At 32.8% G+C, this 25,855-nt stretch overlaps 2 protein-coding genes across 6 annotated transcripts in view; one reads left to right on the top strand and one right to left on the bottom strand.

Moving 5' to 3' along the window:
* LOC147833974 (uncharacterized) overlaps positions 1-19,291 on the bottom strand; it is a 124,549-nt gene extending 105,258 nt beyond the window's left edge. The window contains exons 1-2 of one of the 3 annotated variants that reach the window (XM_087281614.2): positions 16,912-19,291; positions 12,834-14,355 (exon numbers count right to left, since the gene is read on the bottom strand). The gene's annotated coding sequence lies outside the window, so the exon portion shown is untranslated. Of the gene's footprint in view, positions 1-12,833; positions 14,356-14,453; positions 16,100-16,317 lie in introns of those variants that run through there. The other 2 variants (XR_015507548.1, XM_088651189.1) reach the window with 2 other exon arrangements.
* Positions 1-25,855, top strand: part of tsc22d3 (TSC22 domain family, member 3) — a 66,041-nt gene that overhangs the window by 9,291 nt on the left and 30,895 nt on the right.

Below are 25,855 nucleotides of genomic sequence, written 5' to 3'. Positions count from 1 at the left end.
ACATGATGTATCTGAGTCTCTTGAAAAATGACATCTCACCTGCAGCCTCGCAATCATTACAATACATGGAATGGGGTGGATTGGGAATTGTTTTGTTTTACATTTATGGCTAGTATTATGATGTGCCTCAAATCGATAAATGATTTCACTTAACTTATTCCCTGCTGTTAACGAGAGAAAAAACTTCCCTGCAATTGACGGGTTTTACAGCAATCCATGTTTTAGGTGAATTACGGTAGGAGAAGCCCTAGCGCATGTCCTACACAGTAATAAATTCCCAGAATTTTACAACATGTTACAGTAACGTTTTACAGTAAATTAGTTACTTAATTAGGATTGAACTGTTAAAATGTACATTTTCAGAATTTTATTGTGAAATTAAGGCTGGCATCATGATTACAGCAAATTATTGTAAAAATGGCTATATCTTTTGCACCTTAGTTAAAGGAATTCAAACACCTTTAATACTTTATTCAATGTCTAAATGAATACACATTAACTTTTATGCTAGTACAGGCACTTTTTTGATATTTAGAAATATTTACAGAATTATTGTTATTATGAATTTACATACAGTACCTTACTGTGAAAGTAATGCAATTATTAGCCAGTGATGTCAGATGTCAGTTATGCAACCTTCCTTTGGCTTAATCTCTACTGTTTTAGACCTTGTCTTGACAAGAGACCAAAATAAAGATGCTTTTACTTTCATATTTGTGACACTGTCATTATATCAGATTGCACACCTTACATAGTAGGCTACCTAATATAGTAAATAAGATATCATACATGCTATAACATATTAATAAATATAATAATAAAAAATAAATAAAAAAATAAATATATATGAATATATATATATTCATATTTTTTATCGCAAAATTGCTTACAAATTTTATTGCAAACAAGAAAATCACAAAAAAAATCTTGAAAAACTAGGGTGTCTGAATAAAAACACTTATTTTATATACTTTAATAATAATGTTGTTTCCTTTTTTCCAGGATTACAGTATCTTTTACTCTCTGGCATTTGTTTTTAAATATTTAACACCATTCAATAATGTTACACACAAAAACATTAAAAAATCCAGTTATTTAGAAGTCACCACCAAGAAAGACTTTTTAAAGCCGCTATGGACATATCAGATGCACACTCTCTAACACACACACAAACAGTCACGCGTAAGTCTGCACACTTCTTCTCCAGTCAGCTTTTAATAGAGAGCCACTACTAATAAAAGGCGTCCAGCACATCACATGAGGAAAGCGAGCTAATGTTCGCCACATGAGACCTCGAACTCGAACTTTTGCTTCTTTCTCAAGACTTGTTATAACAGAGACCTGAGAAATCCCTATCAATATACGTAAGTAGTTTTGATATGCCAGAAAATGCTCCTTTATAGCAATGAAGCTCTGTTTAGAGCCAGGTCCACAGGAGAGGATAAAAACCTATCAAAAGATGAGACTATTTTGTGAGAGATCCTCCTAAACCCTGCACAATACTTTTTTTTTTAGACTGTTACATAAAAGTTCAAGGGCCGCAGTGGATTTGGCCGAGTGGTGTTACTTTTAAAGTTATTTTGAGAACGTCAAGCTGATTCTGCACTAAAAGGTGAAGAAATGAATGCTTAGAGAAAGCCCATGCCTGGAGCTATTGTGTAAGAATAAGTTATATACCAGAAAATATCCTGAGGTACATTAAGGACAAACATTATTTGATGACATAGTAAAGAAAAGAAAAAAATACCAATTAACTAAAATTGAAATATTTATACTTTGCCAAAATATTAGATTACTCATGTGACAGCAAAATTGTAATCATGATAAATAAATAAACAAACAAACAAATAAATAAATAAATAAATAAATAAATAAATAAATAAATAAATAAATAAATAAATAAATAAATAAATAAATAAAATAAATAATAATTATTATAATAATAACTAATATAATAATAAATATACATGTTTTGGGTAGCTGTTGAAGCTATAGTGTAACAATAATTTAAACCAAGAAGTATTCTCAGATATATTTAAAACAAAAACTATTTGATAATATTAAATAAAGCCTTAAATAATAATAATATTTATACACTTAAAAAATCTGTTATTTTAAGTTTTTTATTTTTAAAAATGTTTTTTTTTTTTTTTTTTTTTACAAATTACAGACATTTACCGTAAATTAACGGCCGTTAAATTACAGAAATTTCCTTTATTTAAATTTCCAGTACATTACATTTATGTTATTTAATGGCCATTATAGTAGTTTTTTTTTCCTGCACCCCAGCTGCTGGAAAAAACAAAACAAAACAAAAAACATAAAATAACCAATTGTTTTTTACAGTGTACTTTTCCACTATCCTTTAAAATAGCAAAAAAATTAATAATTAATAATGTTCCTACTAGTATTATTACTGATATTCTTATTAAATAAATAAATAAATAAATACAAAGAAAATAGATCTTTGAGAAAGCCCAGACCTGGAGTTATTGTACAACAAAATTATATAAAGATTTTAAAAAATTTTACCGACAAATATAAAGCAAAATCTATTTGATGACATTAAATAAAGCGCCAATTAATAATTAATTTAATTTCAAATCCCTATACTTCACCACAATCCTTCTAAATAGTAGGTCTTTCTCATATCTCACCAATACATTTTAATAATAACGAAACAAATGTGTAAATAAACACCAATGGCCAAAAGTCAAGGCTTTGAGAAAGCTCATCCTCAGCTCTCAGTTTATTTGACATGGTGATCAGCATAAAGAAGATCAGCTTTATATATATTAGACTGCGATCTGAAGGCACGCTGACCACTGCCAGCTGTGTCAACATGAGCAGGAACACTTCAGGAAGGCTTCTGTTTCAAAAGAATAGCAGCGCATTCAAAGCTGATTTGATCGGATTGGGAACAATCAGAGAAAATGTGGAAAATTAACCACAGATTACAGTGCTGTGGCATTACTCTTAGTTAGTGCTGATTTATAGTCCAGCAGCATCAAGGTTTTATTATACTGTTTATTACTTGCAGACATAGTCTGTTGGTGTGCTGTTAGAAAAACTACTACTACTAATAATACAGAAGCTTTAGAAAACGCCTATGCGAGGAAGCAAACACAAGATCTACGGAGTTACCTAAGAAATGATGATGACTAGGATACAAGTGTGAAAGAATATGTTGTTTTTAATAAACTGTTAAGCCTTAAGTAAACTTAAATGTACCATAACCTTTCAAAGTACACACCATTCATTGTGTGCACCAAACGAGTTGTTTGACACTTGTACAATTGAGAGATTAATCCTTGTCCAACAACTGATAAAAACGTTTTTGTTCCCATCAAGAGTATATTATAATTCCCTCATACAAGCACTCATTAACTTGGCTGTTTACAGATTTTGCTGTCTTCAGTAGTTAGTTGCTGTACAAAAATACAATTGGTGCACCTAGCCTTTACAGCATTTCCACACATGCAGGAACTGGGAACATTTTTTACACCGGGAATGTCATTTGGGAAATCCAGCAAAATAAACTGCATCTGTGTTTTATGTGCATAATTGAAAAAAAATTAATAAATAAAGAACACAACATGCATCATGAACAGTTGTGATGATACACGATTAATGCAAACACACTATAGAATGAAGAATGAAACCATTTTCACTATGGGGTGCACACAGCATCATAGAAGAAAAAAATGTGCCCAATTACTTATAACTTTACTAAACATAACTTAAAGATGTTGTATAAAAGCAAAGGTGAAATCTATCAAATTTACTTTATAGTAGATGTTACCAGAATTTTACCAATAAAATATGGTATAGCATTTATAATTTTATGATAAACTACTGTTTTACATTCATTTACTGTATAGAATTTTAATACATCAATATTTTAAATTATTAACGTCAACATTGTACCTAATAACAGCAACAACAAAAAAAAACATAAAAGTTATGTGCCATGAAGGGAATTCTGAGTAAATCAATCTGTACCATTTACGATGAAAACAAAAAAACAAAAAAAGCACCTGAAGTTGCTTGTTACCATAAAATACAGAAGGAACATGAAATAAATTGTATTTTGCAGTATTAAATGACTGTTTTTACTTAATTAATTTATAGTCCTATAATGAGACATGTTTTGAAGAACTAGCATCTGCATAGCTTTGTTACACAGATAAAAGCACAACCATAAGCAGGTGTTTACTGCTTTACTACTAAACATCATCATGGTAAAACACATGACACTAAAGTAATGCAATAAACAATATGCATAAAACATTATTTAGAGCATAAAACTAATGAACTAAAGCTAAAAAGAATTACAGTAATGCCAAAAAGTGTCATGCAGGGAATTTTGAAAAAAGTTAATTTACAGTTTTTCATTATGTATATTAAGGCAGTTACTGTTAACTGGGTTACTGATCTTTATTGGAACATTTAAAAAAATACTAATCAAATCGCAGACATGTTTTCAGTGAACATACTTACTGTTAACCACATTAAAGTTTTTTACTGTAGCATTTTTTTTAAAGTTTTTTTTTTGACCGTTAAAACCAGTGTTGTTTTTACAGTTAATACTCAATATCACACAGCTGATCTAAGACAGTGGTGATTTTATTTACACACAAAAACAATGTGCTTAAAAAGATCTTCCTCCAAGAAAAGGTTTCCTCATGTTTTGAACAGTGTTTGCACACATATATAAAACAAACAGGGCTCCATCTTAATGATCTAAGTGCAAAGTCTAAAGTGCATGGCACAATCCATAGTGTCCAAATCCACTTTTGCTATTTTAAGGATAGAAAAATACGCTCTGCACCCTGGCACATGGTCTAACAGGGTTGTGCTTATTCTCTTAATAAGTCATGTGTTTTGAGCATAATGTCCATCAAACCAATCAATCCCATCCCTTTTAAGAGTCAGTTGCGTCTTGCCATGGTGCATGTGCTATTTACTTTGCAGACGTTGTAAGTGAAAAAACGGAACGCTTCACTACCGAGAAAACAACACATCTGTGCAAAGAAAATGAATGAGCCTCCTCCGTTCGGCCTCTTTACTTTACTTTTACTTTAAGGAAGAAACGGTGGAAACTCACTCCACTGAAGACATCTATTAGCCTACATGTTTACTTTGATTTGTAAAACGCAAAAATTTGTTTCAAAACTATTTCTAAATTTAGTTCTAATTTTTAGAAAACTAATAAATGAACAATAATAACGAAATGTTATATAATAAGTTATATCCAAAAACACGTCCTATTCTTATGCCCCATATTGTAATGCATATGTCTTCAAAACCCAACATGTGGACAAATCTAAACTTGTTTTCTTTAAAACAAATATAAATATGCATATAATAAATAATACAGCTAATAATAAGAAGAATATTATAGTAATGAAAAAACCCTGAGGTGAAGAAGGCATGGAGGTAGTGGTTTATTTTTTTTATATATAAAATAATCATTTTTGTAACATTTTAATCCTTTACTTTTATATGTAAAGATGTTTGTTGATCACTGTTTAAACTTAACTGTAAAATGACTTAAAATGCAAAACAGTAGTTGTCAATGTCACTTTACAAGTTACACACTACGCATGTGGCCACTTTACAATGCACATATTGTACTAATATTATCCATTTAGTTGAAAACTGTCATCCGATAGTACCTCAAATCCTAAATAATGTCCACATTTCACCAGCCTTGGATAAATTTTCCCCATCACACATTCAAAACCACATGAATTGATAAGGTCTCCGCTAACTATTTCAACGAGATGTTTCCTTTTGATGTAACACATGCAATGCATTCAGTCTGCAGCTGGTCTGAAAATGAACCCTGCGTTGTGAACGTGCTGTGCGAACAAATCATTTGCATTGATGATTGTGATTATGAGTTCACACGTGGTCCTCAACACAAGCTGTTTGTTATAAAGCACTTGCAGACAGTAGATGGGGTGTTGCAATAAAACGCAACAGGTGGATCGGGTTTCATAGTAGCTTAACAGGTCAATTCCCATCATGGCAGAAGCTTTAGCAGTAATTTACTTGTCATAGTCAGACAAACACGCACGGAGGTGTATATTATCCATTTAATTGGCTAAGTGAATGGCAGCATTGTTGTGACGGGGCCGGTGGAGAGTTGACCGTGAGCCAGCCTAAGCTTTGTTGTCTGGTATAAGGTGCTCCTGTTCCCAGAAGCAGGGTTCAGAGTACTGACAGGCACTGTCTGCAGGCCCACTCATTCACTCATCCACAGCCGCTACACTATAGCCAAAACACAAACATACTGATTATTGAGGGCACTCCAGTGCCTCCGACTCCATGACCTGGGACAACCGACTAAATGTTAAGACAGGCTAATAAAGAGACATTGTGCTGTTGCATAATCTAAGAGGGACCGAAAAATGTCACTGACCAACATGTGATGTTATAGTTCAAAAAGGAGTTCATCTAGGAATAAGAAATGCGTCATGGAAATGCTGTTTAACAAAGCTTAGTATATTACTTGGTGGCATTCAGCAACTTCAGAAACAATTTCAAGTACCTATAAAGTATGATAAATGTCACACATTTAATTTATGTGCTGTATTCTGAAGCTAAATGAGGTTATTATTGGTTAGTTAATGATAGTGTTTCTCTCCAGCAGACATGGCAAAAGCACACACATCCTTAAGTAGAAGTACAGATACTGATGTTGAAAACGACTCTGGTAAAAGTTGAAATACTGACTACACTTTTGTACTCAAGTAAAAGTAAAGAGGCATGGCCTTAAAAATGTAATTAAGTAAAAATTACCCATTACTACAACATGTTTTAGTTTATAGGCAAATATCTGGTTTTGGGAAACACTCATAACTACATTGTTTTTTATTCCCAAAAGATGCATCGTACTGTAATAGTTCAGCCGTGAGTTACGCCATTGTTTGGAAAACGCATCACGTATAGTTACTTTTGTTGTTGTGAAACATTTGTTAAAAACTTAATTGAAGACTAATATGCCTATTTGTTAAATTATATAGTCAATAAAAAAATCTATAAAAATAATTTTTCGCTGTATTAGATTGAAAGACCAAAGAAAACCTGTGCAGTATGATCGGAAGTGGACAAAAGACGCCTAAACTTAAGCATGTGTATGGCATATTTTTGAACTGGAATGTGTAACTCTTTATTACCTGTGATCCGATCAAGCAACATGTGCCTTATTACTGTGTAAATAGGGCAGTATCAGTTATATTAAATTTACAGTCCTCTGTCTCATCTGTGTAGTCATTCTCCTAGACTTTCTCATTGTAGTCTTCATAAACTAGATTACGGTGCATGATAACCTTGGTTAAAAAAAGCTGCGCAGTGCAGCATGCAGGCACGCAATGACGAAAATAGATTGACTACATCAAAAAGGCCATCAAATTGTGCAATGACAAGAAATAATATAAAAAATAAATAGTGGAGTACAGTACAGAAACCAGAACAATCTACCAAAGTACAGTATCAAAGTATTTGTATTTGGTTACTTCCCATCTCTGTTCCCCAGTCAGCTGTTACTTAGGAATGATTCATTCACAATTAATGTAATGGTTTCTCTTATGAACATACACTACCAAATAAAGATAAGATGGCTTTCACCAGCATATTTTTAAATCATTAGTGTTTTAAAGTAATACTAAACTAATACTAAGGTTAAATGGTACTTAGATAAAATAAATATCTATTCATTTATGTTTAATATAAATAGTAAATTAACCAAATAGGCATTGAACAGATTTATTTACTGTTGGTTTTTACCAACAAATACAAATAAATAAATAAATAAATAGATAAATAGATAAATAAATAAATAAACAAACAAACAAACAAACAAATAAATAAATCTAAATAAATAAATATATATATTTTATAAATATTTTATTTTTTAAAACAAATAAAAATGAGTTCATTTATAAAAAAAATGTTAGTTAATAATGATTTGTATTTATTTATTTATCTATGTAGTGACACTGAACATTCGAATAAATAGTGGTTGCTGCTGTATAGTGCATATACTGTAAGCACTTTTTGATTCGATTGATTTGACTGACTGATCCATCCAATTGAGTGTATTTGCACATTTAAGTAAACTGTCCCTTTAAACCCAGTGTCAGCAGTACGAGGTGTCTACTAGAAGATAACCTCCTGTTGTAGATTATGGCAGACCTTCAACAAAAATGTACATCCACAGTATTAGCAGAGGTCAGATTGGTTGCTTGTGAAATAAAACTGCCCTGCTAGCTTGTGAAACAGCCTCATGGGTTCATGGTTTGTTGACTTGATAAACCACTCTCCTGGATGGCTTCAGTTGTGTTTACCTCAGGGTAAATGAGAAGTCTGATCATGTTGAAGTGCCTGCCAAAGGAGATATAATAGCATTTTGACAGACGTAGAGAACTGTATCCTTAATTTCCCTCTAGGCCAGTTTAATTGAACTGTACACAGCAAACTTCACCGCAGTGAAACTATTGTGCCACATTTAATATAGGATGTGAATTTTTAAAAACTTTTTTGGCTAAAAACAATGACCATACAAACTGTGAAAAGATCTGTGGCCAAAGTTTTATTTCATCCAAGGCATTTGTTTTCATGACCTGAAAAGACTCTGCTGGTAACTGTCTTGGAGTCAAAAAAACTTTCACTGCTTCTAATACTTTCAATCTTTGCATAATATCATGGAAAAATAAACAGACCCCAAGTGGTTTGATTTTGCTTTGAATTGCTTTGACATTTTAAACACTCTAAAAATAAAAATGCTTAAATCACTTGACTGTGCAAGCATGTAATATTTAAGTAATAAAAATGCTAAACCCAACCCAGCTAAATAAAATTAAGAAAAATTTAAATAAATTAAATAAAAGATAAAATAAGATAAAAAATAAACTATAATAAGTAAATAAATAAATAAATAAATAATAAACTAAAATAAAAAATTGAAAAAAAGATAAAATAAAATATATAACAAAATAAAAATGAAATAAAAATAAATAAACTAAAATAAAAGAATAATAATATAAAAATAAAATAAAATAAATACATAAAAATATTAAGGAGTAATCATAATAAATAAAACTAAATAATCTATAAAATAACATAAAATAAACACAAGTATGAAGTATAGAAACATTGTGTAAAGTAATAATAATAATAATAATAATAATCATCATCATCATCATCATGAGAATAATAATTGTGATTTGCATGTGTGTTTCTCATGTTTTCATGTGTGATTTCACCATGAAGCTTTTGTTTATTTACAGGAATATACCATGATACATGATGTGTTACAAACACAGATATCTACAGTATAATATTCAGAATTAAATCATTTTTAAATATATGTGTCTAATAAATACTGTCTATACTTCATTTCAATTGTGATTTTTCAAATGCTGAAATCTTAAAAATGTAGAGAAAAGCATGCTCTTTCAATTACAGTGAACATTATATTATATTATAATATATTATATTATATTATATTATATTATATTATATTATATTATATTATATTATATTATATTGTATTGTATTGTATTATATTATATTATATTATATTATATTATATTATATTATATTATATTATATTATATTATATTATATTATATTATACTACAGTTAAAAACGCAAAGACAGATATTTCCCAAATTTGTTCATGAGTATGTAATGAAGTGGTTGGCATCAGTTTGAGTTGTTTATATGATGATACAGAGGTGAGCCCTGCAAGAAGTGTTTGCCCTTTATTGTCTTATCTGCTCACACCCTGCCAGTGACGTGCATTGAGATAATGACAGGCCCTGTCAACAGTAGTCTGCCCTGCGCAGCAATTGCCCTTGTTATATCAGCGCCTGTGAGTCCACGTGGCCTGAGCTGAATCTGTGCATAACATGGACTTTTCTAACACCAAACCGCACAAACTTTGTGCAGTTATTTTAGCATCTACAGTATAATAACAGGTTTTAGTATTAACACTGCCTGCCCTTGCAGATCAGTGCTGCATATTGTAAAAAGCAGCAAAAGGTGCAAATAGGGTTTCGGTGCTCAGTCTGTTTTATCCTTGCATAGTGAGCTGCACTCAGCAGAAAGCATGCTGAAATGCAAGATAAAGCTACTGATCAAAATTATCTTTAGCAATGTAGGTTTTTTTCATGAAGAAGCAGTGAAATAAAAGATCATAGCTTGTCTGATTGGCTTGAAGTTGTGGATTGACCTGCAGGTCAGTTAAAATCCTGCTAAATATTTGCTATTAAATTTCTATCCATCGATCCATCCAATTACATAAAATTATTAATGCATTCACAGACAAATTGATTTATGTATTAAATGTATCCTGACTGGATATAAAAAAAGTATTTATTTATTTATTTTTTACAAAATAAACAAAACAAAAAACCATTACTACAACTACTATTAATACAAAGAAAGAAACTATAAATAAATAAATAAGTAAACAAACAAACACATAAATAAATTAATACAATTACTACTAAAAATATTACTAATACAAACAAAAAATGAAACAAACAAATGAACAAACAAACAAACAAAATAATCAAAACAAAACATCCTTACTACAACTACTACTAATACAGAGAAACAAATAAATGAACAAACAAACAAACAATCAAATACATCATTACAATTTCTACTACAACTACTACTACAACAAAGAAACAATTAAACAAACAAATAAACAAACAAACAAAAAACAAACAAAAAAAATCATTACTACAACTACTACTAATACAAAGAAACAAACAAAGAAACAAACAAACAAACAAATAAATAAATCATTACTACAACTACTACTAATACAAACAAACAAATAATTAAATCATTGCTACAACTACTACTAAAAACAAACAAGGAAACAAATAAACATAAAAATAAACAAACAATATAAACAAAAAATTCTGTACTACTACTACTAAAATAAATAAATAAATAAATAATTAAAATAAACAAATAAATAAAAAAACACAAAAAAAAACAAACAAACAAACAAACAAACATTAATAATCTGACTAAACATTTGTAAAATAACAAATTTCGTCAACTTAGAATTATAAGGTTCTATTTGACATTTTTGTCAAAATAGATTTATTGACATATTTTATTAAATGACAACTTATTTACATTGTGGGATGTTTTTTTTAGATTGTTTACATTTTAAGACTTTTTATTTAAAAAACAAATGTTACACACATACTGTTTGCTATATGAAATGCAACAACTCTGAAGCTCAATATCTCAAAATCATTTAAAACGGAGACAGAACCTTATAATTTCAAGGTGATGATTTTTTTGTACTATTACTGGTTTTAATACAGCAGACCTCCATGGAAAGTGTGTTTTATTTCCATTGTGCTAGTCTGTAAGATTAACCGAGACGTGCCATGGGTCATCATAGGTTTGTCATGTCTGGTCTGGAACAGGCTGTCCTCTACAATACCTATAGACTGAATGAATCAGCCTGCTATTAGAGATCATCGCTGTTCAACTAAAGCCTGTGCAAAGCTCCTCCACAGGGCTGTTGCATAGCGTCAAGCAGATATGACTGTAGCTCCACTTATGGACTTTGCCCAGTATTTATGTTACAAAACCAGCAACGAGTCGTCTCTGCATTGGAGTGTAAGTCCAAAACAGCCTTTTCACAGTAAACAAATCTGGTTTTGGAGCACTAATTAAGGGGAGTTGGTTTCTCAAAACACTGGTCTCATGAAACAAACCCAAATATTTGAAGCAGTTGAAGCTGAGATTGTTTTGTGGTGCAGAAAGTTGCAGATTAAAAATAGGATGTTGTAGTATTGACCTTATTCTTTGCGTAGGAGTGTGTGCAGCCATTTGAATCTCTTTGGCTTGAGACTTCTGCTCTCAAAACCCCTCCATTCATTTTTAGACATTAAAAACCGCTTGCTTTGCTTCTTGATGTTGCAAACTGATATATTTTTTATTATATTATCCTGCTTTGCCTGTATAGTCATGGACACACTTGTTTGTAGAGCAAGTAGTTTGACCATTTTCTGATGTTTATTATTCCTAGTCATTTCTCCCATAGGAAATTGAATCGGAAGTTAGGCTGCATTTACACTGCAGATCTTTATGGTCAATTCCGATTTTGTAACTGTATCAGACTTTTTTTTCCAATTCATTTGGCCATATTCTTTTAATCTAGGCCTTTTAAAACCTGTAGGCATTTTAATGTAATGTCCATGACATTATGCATTAATGTATGTATGCATTAGTTTTATAGTTTATATTGATTACGTGGTGGATGTTGCACTCTCTCGCTTTCTTTCTCTCTCTGGTTAGCATGCTTAAAAAGTTGTGCTACATGACAATATGAAAGCTTTTTTAGTCCTTGTTTAAGAGATTTAAGGTTTGGGACTCTGCTGAAGTCTGTTCTGAAATGGAAGCGTCAGACTTGACGTCGTTTACTATGTTTTTTTAATGATGTCAACTCAAATCGATAGGCGAAAATCCGAACTACCTTCTTACACTGCAGACACGAGGGTACGGCTCCGATTCATATATTTCCATATATGAACAAGGATTTGAGTAAATCGGAATCCATGTGATTTTTTCCTGCTTACACATACATGAACCGAAAACATTAGAATTGAGTCACTTGAACAATGCAGTGTAAATGCAGCCTAAAACAATCACAAAAACGAGAGCACTTCAGCATTTTAGATTAAGGTCAATAATGTAGATAGTAGTAGTTGTAGTATAATGTTTCTAAGTCATCATCATACTCTCCCTCAGAGGACAACAAAAACCTTTAATACGCTTCATTGAACATGTATTATCATACACATAGAGTAGACTTCACCTTTTTGGAAGGACACAAAGTACTGTGCAACTGCAGTTTTATAAACTGAACACCCAATACACAATAATGTACACTGGAATGTATAAATATTCATGTTATGTAAATCTGCTTTGGAACGATAATCATTGTGAAAAGCACAATTTAAATAAACTTGAATATAATTGAATCAAAACTCTGTGTTTGCACATTGTGCATTTTGTGCAATTTGTTTATTTCATGTTTATAAAAGAATAGAAATGAGTTCATCTTCACTGTGAATTGAGACTTCAATTGGTAACATACAGTTGAAGTCAGAATTATTAGCCCCCTGATTTATTAGCCCTCCAGTTTCTTTTTTTCCCCAATTTCTGATTAATGGGGAGAAGATTTTTTTCAGCATATTTCTAAACATAGTTTTAATAACTCATCTCTAATAACTGATTTATTTTATCTTTGCCATGATTACAGTAAATAATACTTGACTAGATGTTTTTAAGACACTTCTATACAGCCTGAAGTGACATTTTAAAGCTTAACTATAGGTTAACTACAGGTTAGGGTAATTTTGCCAGTTATTGTATAATGATGGTTTGTTCTGTAACCTATCAAAGAAAATATAGCTTAAAGGGGCTAATAATTTTGTTCTTAAAATAGTGTTTAAAAAATTCAAAACCGCTTTTATTCTAGCTTTTATAAAACAAATATGACTTTCTACAAAATATATATATTATCAGACATACTGTGAAAATGCCCTTGCTCTGTTAAACTTTATTTGTGAATTCTTTAAAAGAGAAAAAAAAAAAAATCAAAGGGGGCTAATATTTATGACTTGAACTGTACATGGAGGAAATGTAATTTAGGAAAAATATAAGACCATAAAGGAAAAGCATGTTGTCTTCCAATAAATGCAGTGCTTACTGTATGTTGGTGACATTTAGACATTAAACCAAAATTACTAAGCTCTAGGTTTATGGTTTGTTGCTGTCACTTCTTGAAAACAAAGTAATCTGAAACACTGATGACAACACAGGGCTTTGATTTTTCAGCGGAATCAACATGTTTGCATAAATCTCTCCTCTCCTTTTATAGGAAATGTTCGGGGAGTCCAGGAAACTCTTTGAAAATCTCTATTGCCAAGTATCTTTCCGTAACATGTCCATACAGTACCCTGCGCCGGCTTTATTCTCATTGACTCCTGCAGTCACTGTGATAAATGATAATCAAGTTCAGTGCTGGGTTTCTTGTAAACCGGATGGCTTTGCGCAATGCAGCAAGAAGGTGATTTCAATTACTCCTCATTTTCATTTTTGTGCAATATGATGTGTGGAAAGTTTGATTCATAGAAATGGTTAACTTGATATATTATAATTCATTAAGTCATATAGAGCTTTATTAACTGCTATAGTGTACTAGGCTACTTTTTACCTTCAGAAGTTTATTTTATTTTTCTCTGTAGCATAGATTCAGCAAGGTGCTGGAAACATTTATTCATTTTCTTTTTGGCTTAGTCCCTTTATTACACTGGGGTCGCCACAGCGGTATGAACTGCCAACTTATCCAGCATATGTTTTACACAGCAAATGCCTTTCCAGCTGCAATATATCAAGGGGAAACATCCATACACACTCATTCACACAGATACACTACGGACAATTTAGCTCACCCAATTCATCAAACCACATGTCTTTGAAACTCATGCCAACACTGGGAGAACATGCACACAGAAACACCAACTGATCCAGCCGAACCAGTAACCTTGCTGTAAAGGCGAATGTGCTACCTACTGTGCATGAATCTCCCATTCAACCACATCCCAAAAATTATCTGCTGGATTGAGAGCCTGAGATTGAGGAGGTAATTTGAGTGTAGTGGACTCATTAGCTATGTTTCCATCCAACATTGCAAACTCAATGTATGCGTTTCCATCCAAAGAGTCAAAGAGAACAAAATCGTCACTACCTGATTAGCTGGCACCAAATATCAAAAGTATGTAGCGTATTAAGCTCATAACATTTCGAAAAAGAATAATTAATAATAACAAGTTATTATTTAATTATGAATGTTTAGGTTGACTTCATTGTTAATGGTAGCTGAACTAAAACTGCATTAAATTGAACTGATCGTCTGTTGGAGCCTACAATTTATTTGTCCATTAATTCAAAGGTCAAGTAATTTCCTGGTCTGGAAGAATAATTAATCTTACTATATTAACTGCATGAATCCTTTTATTGAATTATTAAAATGAAGTATCACAGCAGCATTTTTAAATATACAAAAGAGTGTAAACGATCCCTAAAGCTGAAGAATGTTAAAAGTGGCATTCAATCAGACATCAAGAGCCAACCTATGTCCAAGATGCACTTTATAAGCAATCAGCTGTTTACAGTATCTGTCAGGTTGAACATGCATGGCCAGTGTTAGTATGTCATTTGTTTTTGCGCTGCTGCATTTTGTACTTCGCTAATTACTAGCGCCATTTACCACATTTGAAGAAGCATTCTTTCCATTTATATGTCACGGAATGGATCATCATGATGGGTTGCCCATGCAAGCAAATGCAAATAGGCAATAGAGTAAACAGAACATTGAACTATTGGACAGGCTAATGTAATTGCAGAACTCTGCCAAGAAATCAAAGACACTGGGATCTGGAATGTGAAACATGCTGCTCTCAGCCTTGTCCAAAGGGGCAATTGGGTTCTTGCTGGACGTAAACTATAGTACTGTGGCCCAAATCAGCAATCTCCCTCCCTGCAATTCATGATGTTTGATTTGTCAGAGAACTGGGCAGCTCTCTGATGTCCGATAAGAGCCAAGAACATTCTAGTCTTCATAGGACATACTTATCCAGACACAGGACAGGACAGGACAAGATTGCTAGTAGAAATGTTTTATTTTTATTTTTTTTTAGAACAGGGACCTGCCTTTTATAGCATGATTTAAAAACAAGAAATTACACTGATGTCAGCATTTTTTTACTTTAAATGTTGACTACTGTATATAGACTACCTCTATAGAGGCCAACATTTGGGCTGAGAAAACAAAAAGCAGATATGTTTTCACCTATGCATGGTAAAATAGTTTAATAATGCATACAACATTAAAGGCATACCTACTGCGATCTAAAGCCTGCTTATTTAAAGATTTTTTTAAATGTACGTTACCCACAATTCTTATAATAAATAAGAATAAATAATTCCCTCTTTTCAATAAAATAAGCAAATTGTCAGATTCTGATATTAATCCAAACAAAAACTACATCTACAGGGTGGGCCATTTATATGGATACACTTTAATAAATGTATTGGGAATTTCACAAGAAAAACAATGGTGGTTTTACACATAACTTTATTCTTTCATGAGTTATTTACAAGCCCCCCCCCAAACCCCCATATACTAATGTGCCACAAACAGGACGTTAATATCACCAACCATTCCCATTTTATTAAGGTGTATCCATATAAATGGCCCACCCTGTACAATAACCTGGTCAGTAATTTAAATTAGTGGTATAATTTTAAAAAGTAGTAAAAACATAATGATCTAATTATAGTTTTGTGAAATAATAACAAATTATGGTTTTGTCAGTGGGTTTTACCAAATACAACCCAATAATCCACATGCACATATAGTCTAAAAGCATCTAATTTTAGAACACCCATGTGTAATACATTACAAATAGATGTTTACTCAAGCTTTTGAAATAGTAGAAGATGAAATTAACATATATTGTAACATGCTCAGGCGAGGCAGTGGCGCAGTAGGTAGTGCTGTTGCCTCACAGCAAGAAGGTCGCTGGGTTGCTGGTTTGAACCTCGGCTCAGTTGGTGTTTCTGTGAGGAGTTTGCATGTTCTCCCTGCCTTCGCGTGGGTTTCCTCCGGGTTCCCCACCGTCCAAGACATGTGGTACAGGTGAATTGGGTAGGCTAAATTGTCCGTAGTGTATGAGTGTGTGTGTGTGTGTGAATGTGAGTGTGGATGTTTCCCAAAGATGGGTTGCGGCTGGAAGGGGATCCGGTGCGTAAAAACTTGCTGGATAAGTTGGTGGTTCATTCCGCTGTGGCGACCCCAGATTAATAAAGGGACTAAGCTGACAAGAAAATGAATGTAACATGCTCAACTTTTTAAAAAACAAAGACAAAATTATTATATAGTATTTCCTATTATATTTTTCTTCTTCTTTCTTCTAAGTCTTCTTTTAGTTTGATCAATCAATCAATCAATGGATTTATTTGTTTATTTATTTTTGGCTACAGAAGAAACCTACTTACTAGAAATGACTAATTGAAACGATTATGTTTTAAAATCTTTCTATTTAACAGCACTTGGAAAATCAGGTCAAGCTTTATTGTCATTCTGCTACATGAGTGGACATACAGAGAAACGAAATCTTGCAGTTCAACGGCGCTACATAAATTAATCATAAATACAAACACAACACTGGAAAAAAAATACAATGTATAACTAACATATACTATAAGATACTTAACTATACACTATATACTTAATTGTGCACATTTATACTTAAAAAGGATCCAGATTTCAAAGAAGGACTTATTATTTGGTCTTCAACTGTTCCTATAAAACTAATTAATCATGAGCTAACATGCCATAGCAGAACTGCTCACATTAAACAGAAAGTCTAAAGATAATTCAATCAAAGTGTCCTAGCAGCATGTTTAAATATACAAAAGTGTGTACACGATCCCTAAAGTTGGAGAATGTAAAAAGTGGCATTCAATCAAGCATCAAGAGCCAACCTATGTAAAAGATGCACTTTATAAGCCATCAGTTGATTAAAAACAATCACTCAAACATTAGCTATAATAATGTTAAAACAAACAACAAACCTATTTGTTATATTTGTTCAAGTTCATATCTCTTGTTTTTGCAATCCCAGCTATTATCATGTGCCGCCTGTGTTGTCAGTCCAGTATTTTGTCTATTGATACATCTGTGCTCTGTCCTCAGTGACCTCTGTTAACACTCCTTTTACACACTTTTCACTCTAAATTTATTGCACTGCACTTTCAATGCAAGTCTGGAGCAGAGATCCTCCAAAAAACCTAACAAAAATAAAATAAATATGGGCTTTGACAGTAAAAAACAGATTTTTCATATATTGTTGAAACATACAAATAATTCTGAGGACTGGCTACATGAAAAATAGTCTTCAAATCAGACACAGAGTGAATTTTGTGACATAACTCTAAGGTCTCTGGCGTCCTACGTAAAAAATATGATAATGTTTGTCATCACTGGGGAAGTGTATGTTACTGCATATAGATGTAGTGTATATAAATATGTACACTTCCTGTTTTGATTTCCTCAGCAAGCAGAGCGTGGTGTTCCCAATGCAGGGTCAACAGTTCAATGGGAACACACGCGATAAATGTATACTTTAAATGCACTGTGATGCTATATTAAGATTTTTTTTACTATATGCGGTTTCTTTTTATTTTAATGATAACATTTATAAAGTGTTGACTGTCTGTAATTAACTTAACAGCTACATGCCAATTAAAGGGATAGTTAATCTCACTGGTTCCAAACCTTAAGTTTCTTTCTTCTGTTGAACACAAAAAAGATCTTTTGAAGAAATCTGAAAACGTGTAACCCAATGGTCTCAAACTCAGCTCCTGGAGGGCCGCAGCTCTGCATAGTTTAGTTCCAACCATCTCCAACTCAAACCTGCTTAATAATCTCTAGTAGTCTTGAACACCTTGATTAGTTGGATCAGCTGTGTTTGATTAGGGGTTGAGCAAAACTGTGCAGAGCGGCGGCCCTCCAGGAATCCAGCTTGAGTCATATGCTGTAACCATTCACTTTCTATAGTAGGGAAAGAAATACTATGGAAGTCAATAGATTCCAACTGTCCTCGAAATATCTTCTTTCGAGTTTAATAGAACAAGAAAAACCAATAAACGTTTGAAACGAATGTTGAGATAATTTTCATTTTTGGGTGAACTATCCCTTTAACTAACAGAGTTTTATTCAAGTGTTTTCTGTCGGGTTAGGGTTAATAAAATAAGTTGTACTTACAAGGTTATGTATAGTAAACACAATGTCCAAAGTTGACCATCTAAATAAGGTGTTAATGGTACATTTTGTGCTCAACGACCTGCTCAAAGTGTCATTTAGCAACACATACCTTGAGTAATACCTTCAGTACCCGAGGTGACAAAACAGATTTACGAGATCAGAGATGTTAGATATTTGATACAGATGTTTTGCATTTGAGAGGAATGTTCTTAACATAAGTCCAAAGTTCTGCATGATTTTGGGTCAACATGACATTTATCTTTCCCCCAAAACAAATATTTATTTTAAAATCATACCATGCCAATACACTACAACCTAGAAATATGAAATGTCTATGAAACTCTTGCACAACGAAATAACAGATTTGTAAAGCAAGACAAATTAAGAGCTGTGCAATTCCACCCGAAAAAAAAATAAAATAAGAATTATTATGCAAGGCTGACAGTGCATACGGTTCCATGGAAAGTTCCTGTTGTTGATGAGACACACCTTTCTTTTAGGTATTAACTATAGCAACAGTACTAGGTCTGTCAGACCATACCTGAGGATAAAAGACTGGACTTGTATGAGCAAAATGTCTCAGCATGTTAAACGAGTTGTAATCACAACCGTGTTTTCCAAACGTGAATCTATAACACAGACAGACTTTGGGCAATTAAAGTGAAGTGCAAAGTTAAAGTGTATTATAATTATCATCATTATTATTATAATCATCATCATTAGTATTATTATACAACATAATAACTATAATAATAATAAAAATAATAATAATGGTGAGGATAATATAATAATAATATCAACAACAACAACAACAACAACAACAATAATAATAATAATAAATATTATACACATAATATGCAGTCAAAATTTAAGAATAAATTCAACAACATACACTTCTTTCAAGTCACTGCATGGGCAAATTTCTATAAGAGGCATTCACAGCACAGCATTGAAATTCAAGAAGACGTTATCTTCAGGTTTTAAGTGTTGCCATGGTCACCAGGAGAATCATGGGTAAAGGCCCATCGGGAGCTTTTGTTCCCCTCAATTAGTATTCAGGAATAAGTTCCTTCCCTTCAACGTCCCGACCGAAAGCAGCTCGCAGAGGGTCACTTGTACAGAACAGATTAAAGAATTAAAGTGTGCGCCATAAGCTGATCTGCATATAAGAAGCTCTTGTCAGCACTGTCAGCATTTTCATTCATGTGATGGGAGACAGCTTTATAAGAGGATGATGGGGGAATTAATTTGATTAATTCAAAGTATTTACACAATACGTATCAAAATAATGTAAGGCGAGACACTGGAGCCAAAAAGACAGTTTTTTATTTTTATTTTATTTATTCTTTTTAAATGCACGCTTTTTAGGTTTTCATATTTTTCACTATAACTGAAACTAAAATACTGTTTTAAGTGTTTGTTTTAGAGCACTATATCAGTTAGTATCTGTAACCTTTTATATTATTTAAATGCATATTTTAATAGCTGTTTTTTAAAAAGCAGTTTTATTCAAATCTGTATTCTAGATGTTTTTACAGAGGAGTATGCTAATGAAAAATATACAATTAAAATTAGCCAGCATCAGGATGTGGAGGCACTGGGGTGCTCATTTTTTACATTTCAGTGTTAACAAATAGATTTTCTAAAAAAAAAAACATGAGTGATCATGACAAACTTTTACATCAGTCTAAAGCTACAACTATTAAGCAGCCATTGTAGATTGTTGTCTTTCAATAGGTAGCTTATAAAGAAAAATATATTTGCTATATTTGCTAAAGTTGTACTGAACACACTTAGATATGGAGTGCATACTTATCATCATAATACAAGACACACATGCATTTATTGTGGTTTATTTTGAAAGGTAAGAATCCTTAGAACAACATCCCATTGAGCACATTTAGGCCCAATACCAATTTTATTTTTGTACCCTTACCCCTTCCGCTTGGCTCTTGAAACAAAGTGTGAAGGGGAAGGGCTTCAAAATTTACTCCTAAAAAATGCAACACCACTAAATGTTATCATTACAATATAATGTGGCAATAAGATCGTAACAGTACTGTGCATTTACACAGTGGCCATTTCATGTACATAAACACACAAAAACAACATTAACATTATAGCAGACACTGTAAAAAGCTCATTCCCAGCCACTACTTTTCTGACAGGGGATCTGAGTGTCATCGAGTGACAGAATGTTGTCGGACTACTATAAAAGTGTTGTTATTATTATGCTATATACACAGCAAAATTTAGCTGTCTTTATTTGAGCATTTTTTTTAATTAAAAAGCATGATGGTAAAACAGGAGCGCCTTTATGAATGTATTAAAACATATGCTTGTTAGTTGTAAAAATTCATAAAAATGACAAAAAAATACTAATTTGTGCATCTCCTTACTTCCGAGTGCAGCCATGCTGCTATTGTAGATGGAGTATTCTGTGATATTTTCTTACCACTTGGTTTTAAGTGTGATCCTGAAAAATCTCTTTTTCAAGGGGTATCTAGCCCCTTCCCTTAGCTCTACACCTTCAAGCTAAAGAGAATTGGGACTCCCCTACCACTTTACGTGAACGTGCAAAACTAAGGGGTAAGGGGAGGGGCAAAGGAGTAGAACTGGGATTGGGCCTTAGTCCACCGACACAATAGTGTTGAATTATGGATGGTTATTCATTTGTTTATGTCACCATTTTATATGGAGACCTTTTGTTTACATTGTTTACTATGCTACTTATGCATGAAAATGGCGTCTTAGTAGTAAAAAGCAAGATGATGTCACAGCTTACAGTGCTAAAAATAAAAAAATCCACAAACTGAATTAAAAAGTCAAAGTTATAGTTATTAAAATCTAAAAGCAGTTGAAAAATGTTTAGTTGGCAAAAATAAAAAAAGACAAAAAAAAAAAACAAGAATTTCAAACCTGACTGTATGCAAATCAGCACAAATCTCATCAACTATTGCCTAACTTAAATATATAATTTAAGAAAAGCTGTTATGCAAAAAAATGTTTGCAATTGTTAATGTAATGTAAGAACTGGGGAAGAATGTTTATAACTATTGGTTCATTTTTTTACCCTATTCACCTGCAGTATCTTGAATGGCTTATTTCTATAAAACATTTCCACAAATTCAAAATATTTTAAGGAATCCGTGCAGATCTAAAAACAAATAATATGGAAGCAATCCAGAATTAGTGTTGCTTTGCATACTTCCACCTTGTCTTTTCATAAAAAGGCGTTGAAGTTAATTGTGTTTTGAATCGTTTACCTAAAGAACTGGGAGTACAGCCAAGTCCACTATCAGAGGAAACACAGCAGAACAACAGCTGTGAAAGCCCTCCCACCCCACCTCTTTCTCTTCCTCATTTCTTTTTTTTCATTTGATTTTTATTTCCCTGTTTCTGTCTGCCTCGCGCTCAGCTTCTGCGTTTTTCTCTCACACTCTTGCATTCATCCATATCTGACAGCCACACTCAGGACATCCCCCGGATACACTCTTCGTGAGGTTATATCACGTGTGCATTTAGATCCTGACAAATGATATAATGGCACGACTCAGAAAAGAACTCACGCTTTAAACCACCGCAAAGGTTTTAGTGTTAATATCAGCCTGATGTGTTGGTTAATACGTAGTACATAGTAAAACTATGTCAAAATAATAAAAATTGTAAAAATTTTACTTCTATCATGTGAGATTTTTGAGTAAAAAACATATGATGATAAGACAAAAAAATTGAGTGTTAAATATGAGAATGGAGACAGAGCTGATGCAACAATATTTGTCAGCATTATGGAGCAGATATTTATTATATATAGGGGTGAATAGGTTACAATTTTGAATTAAGACATATCTTCAAACTTCCCCAGTTGATTAATGATGCTGCTTTAATATACTCTATGTTTAAAGAATAAAAAATGTTTCCAGGCAAAAAGGTTTTAGCACATAATAAAGCTTCTATTTAATTCCAACACAAACACAAAAAAAGTATCCATATTTTACTGTATTTTGTAATTCATGTTTCTTTTTTATGTTTTTGAATTGCATAATGGGACCATGATTTTTCCAAACAAAACAACTTTTGATGTTAAAAGTCTGATAAAGTGAAGTTTGAAGTGAACATGGTAATAAACTGCCAGTATGTTTTCTATCATTTTACAGACTTGTTTCTATATTACTTTGTATATTATATGTTGTCTCAAACTACAAGAATGTATATAAAAGTCATGTAATTAAATTATAGTGATTACTTTTTTTAAAATCAATTGTCAAAAAAAAAAGGTTCAAGATTAAGGTCCAATAGTGAACTTCATATTCGTAAATAACCTGAAAAAAATAAAAAACTTGATAAAACACGAAAAATGTTAACATTTTGTTACATTGTAGCTATACAAATAAAATACAGAAAAAAATTATGCAGTTCACATTTCGCAGCATTGCAGTTTCACAGATTTTTATTTTTTTTTGTGCGATTTGACATGGCTATTTTTATTTACTTTTTTAAATAGCAAATTGTGTTCTGCGTCCTGATTGGCTGTAGACCATTATCAGTCAATCTGTGTGTCTCCTGTACAATACAGTATGCGCTCAGTTTCCTAAATTAACAGAAATCGTCGATTGCTAGCAGTGTATTCCAACAAGGATGCAAAAAGGGTTGTAACTGTCCGCAGCAAGGCCATCGTAAAGGAGATGATGCATTTTAGAATTTTAAACATAGGTTTATGTCAGGGTACGCATACTGGCAATAATCTTGTTTTTCGATTTGTGATAAGATTATTTTGCTTACCCCATTAGCAGAATATTTAAGAAAAAGCTCACTTTATTTTGGCATATTATTTCTTAAAACAAGACAATATGTTTTGCTCATCTAGAAAATGCTTCTTGATTTAAGAACTTTTAGATATTTGGACTAGAAACAAGACAAAAAAATCTAATTAAGAAAAGCATTTTTTGCAGTGTAGGGCCCATGTCAGGCAAGCATTTTTTTCACGCTACCATCAACTTTTTATTATTATTATTATTTTTTATCATCAACTAAGTTTTCTGTTTTTAGTTGAATACCTAGTCAGTAACAGTCATGTCTGTAAGGGACAACTTAAAATACAGTGTTATGACTTAATTTTCTTGGACTGCATCAACTTTTCTGTCATATGAGCAAAAAACGAGCAGTCAGGGTCTTGCACGACATAAACCACAACTTCCATGCCAGCGTCTATCACGGAGTGTCTAATAATAGGGCCCATGTCAGGCAAGCAGCTTCCCTGTTGTCCTCATGTGAGGGTCATGTAGAGGCTCTTCCTGTGGTCTGTTTACTTGGGCAGGCTTTCTGAGAACCTGCAGCTAACCATGTTTATGTCATAGACCCTTAGTAAAGTGAGCCTGTCCTATGATTAAAAATTTGACATTTTTTAAAGCATCCTGAGGACAGTAAAGAGAGTTTTGACTTGAAATGGACAATGTGATGGCACACAAGTTAAAGCAGTTGATAACAAACAAAAGGTTGAAGGTATTGAAGTGACTCGGCAACCCTGCAGGTACTGTCAATGTCACACCAAACATAACACCTTTGCTGACGCCAGAAATAGCGCCCAAGCCAGACAACAGGCAAACACTTGCAGACATGCAAAGCATGAAGCAGGGAGGGGCGTACAGTAAGCAAAAGTGCAGACGGGATGAGCTTAGTTTGTAGACAGTCGCTGAAGAGGTTGACCTTCACACGATTGTGCAACTCCAAACGGTAGGAATGTTTTCAGGGCAATTGAAGGTGTTGGAGCACATTTCTGAAATCATAGCTACTGAACTCAGCTACTGAGCTTCTGCCTTTGTCACTTCACAGCAAAAATTCCAGTTCTTAAAACACTCCAGATGTGCTTTCGTCCTGTGGTGTGAGTTGTCATCGGGTGCAGTGCAAGACAAATACCAAACCTCGCCATGTTTGGTAATGTTAACAGAATTAAACTTTAAAAGTCAGTATAAATTCTTGTTAGAAATATATTATTTTAATTTATATATAGACAGTGTTTATGTGTGTATGTGTTTCTGCATTTCTGCATTCACTCCCATCCCATTTGAATTTCTTCAAAAAACTTCGCATTCACCAAAAACAGGGATGGAAATAATTTAAGGGTGGAAGAAAAAAACATTTTGCAATAGAACATTCTTTTTCTTGCCACTTCTGAAGACAAAGCAACACTTTCTGTGAGCAGATACAAATGCATTAAAGAAGGTCATATTTTGGTTTTGTGGGTCACCAACAACAGGCTGATATGCATGGAAGATCAAAAAAACTTTTTCATTGTCATATAGTATGCATTTATTTGTAGCTAGCTATCACAATGACTCTCATGTGATTCGTTCAGCGATTCATTTGTTCTTAGACCCCTCCTTAGCATGATGCCAATCTATTGTTATCGGTCAACTGTGTTCAGCGTGAGGCAGGGAGAAATGCCCACCACGGCTTATCAATATTGTTGAAGTAGCCAGAGTGCAGAATGTAAGTGTGAGCACAATGCAGGAGTCAATAAAGCAATGCAGTTCAACACCAGCATATTGCTCTATTCTTAACGATGACGCACATTCAGTATTAATCCACACAGTGGCAAAAGCGTAACTATTTTGAAACTTGACCACTGCCTGTGTGTGGGAACAGTTAATAGTGGCCAAGCTCACAAACGCATTTAAATCCGTAAAGAAATCGGCACACGTCACATTTTCAATGTGGATTTACACACGATATGAAAATATAAAGAGTTAACCAGATACAGTACAATCCGCATGGAACGGTTACAAATAACAAAACACAATTAAAAACATAAATTGCAAGCTAGAGAAAAGAAGGAGGCAACCATTTTAATCGCACTTACTTGTACTTGTGAAATAGAGGAAGAAACTGATCCATGAACTGTGTACTGTAAAGTTTCCGTCAAGCTGTGACAAAGTCACATACATCAATAGCCCTTTCTTTAACAAACGG

Source organism: Danio rerio, chromosome 14 (assembly GCF_052040795.2).
Source record: "Danio rerio strain M-AB ecotype USA chromosome 14, GRCz13ab, whole genome shotgun sequence".
Lineage (NCBI taxonomy): Eukaryota > Metazoa > Chordata > Actinopteri > Cypriniformes > Danionidae > Danio > Danio rerio.
This window is presented reverse-complemented; position numbering and strand designations above follow the sequence as displayed.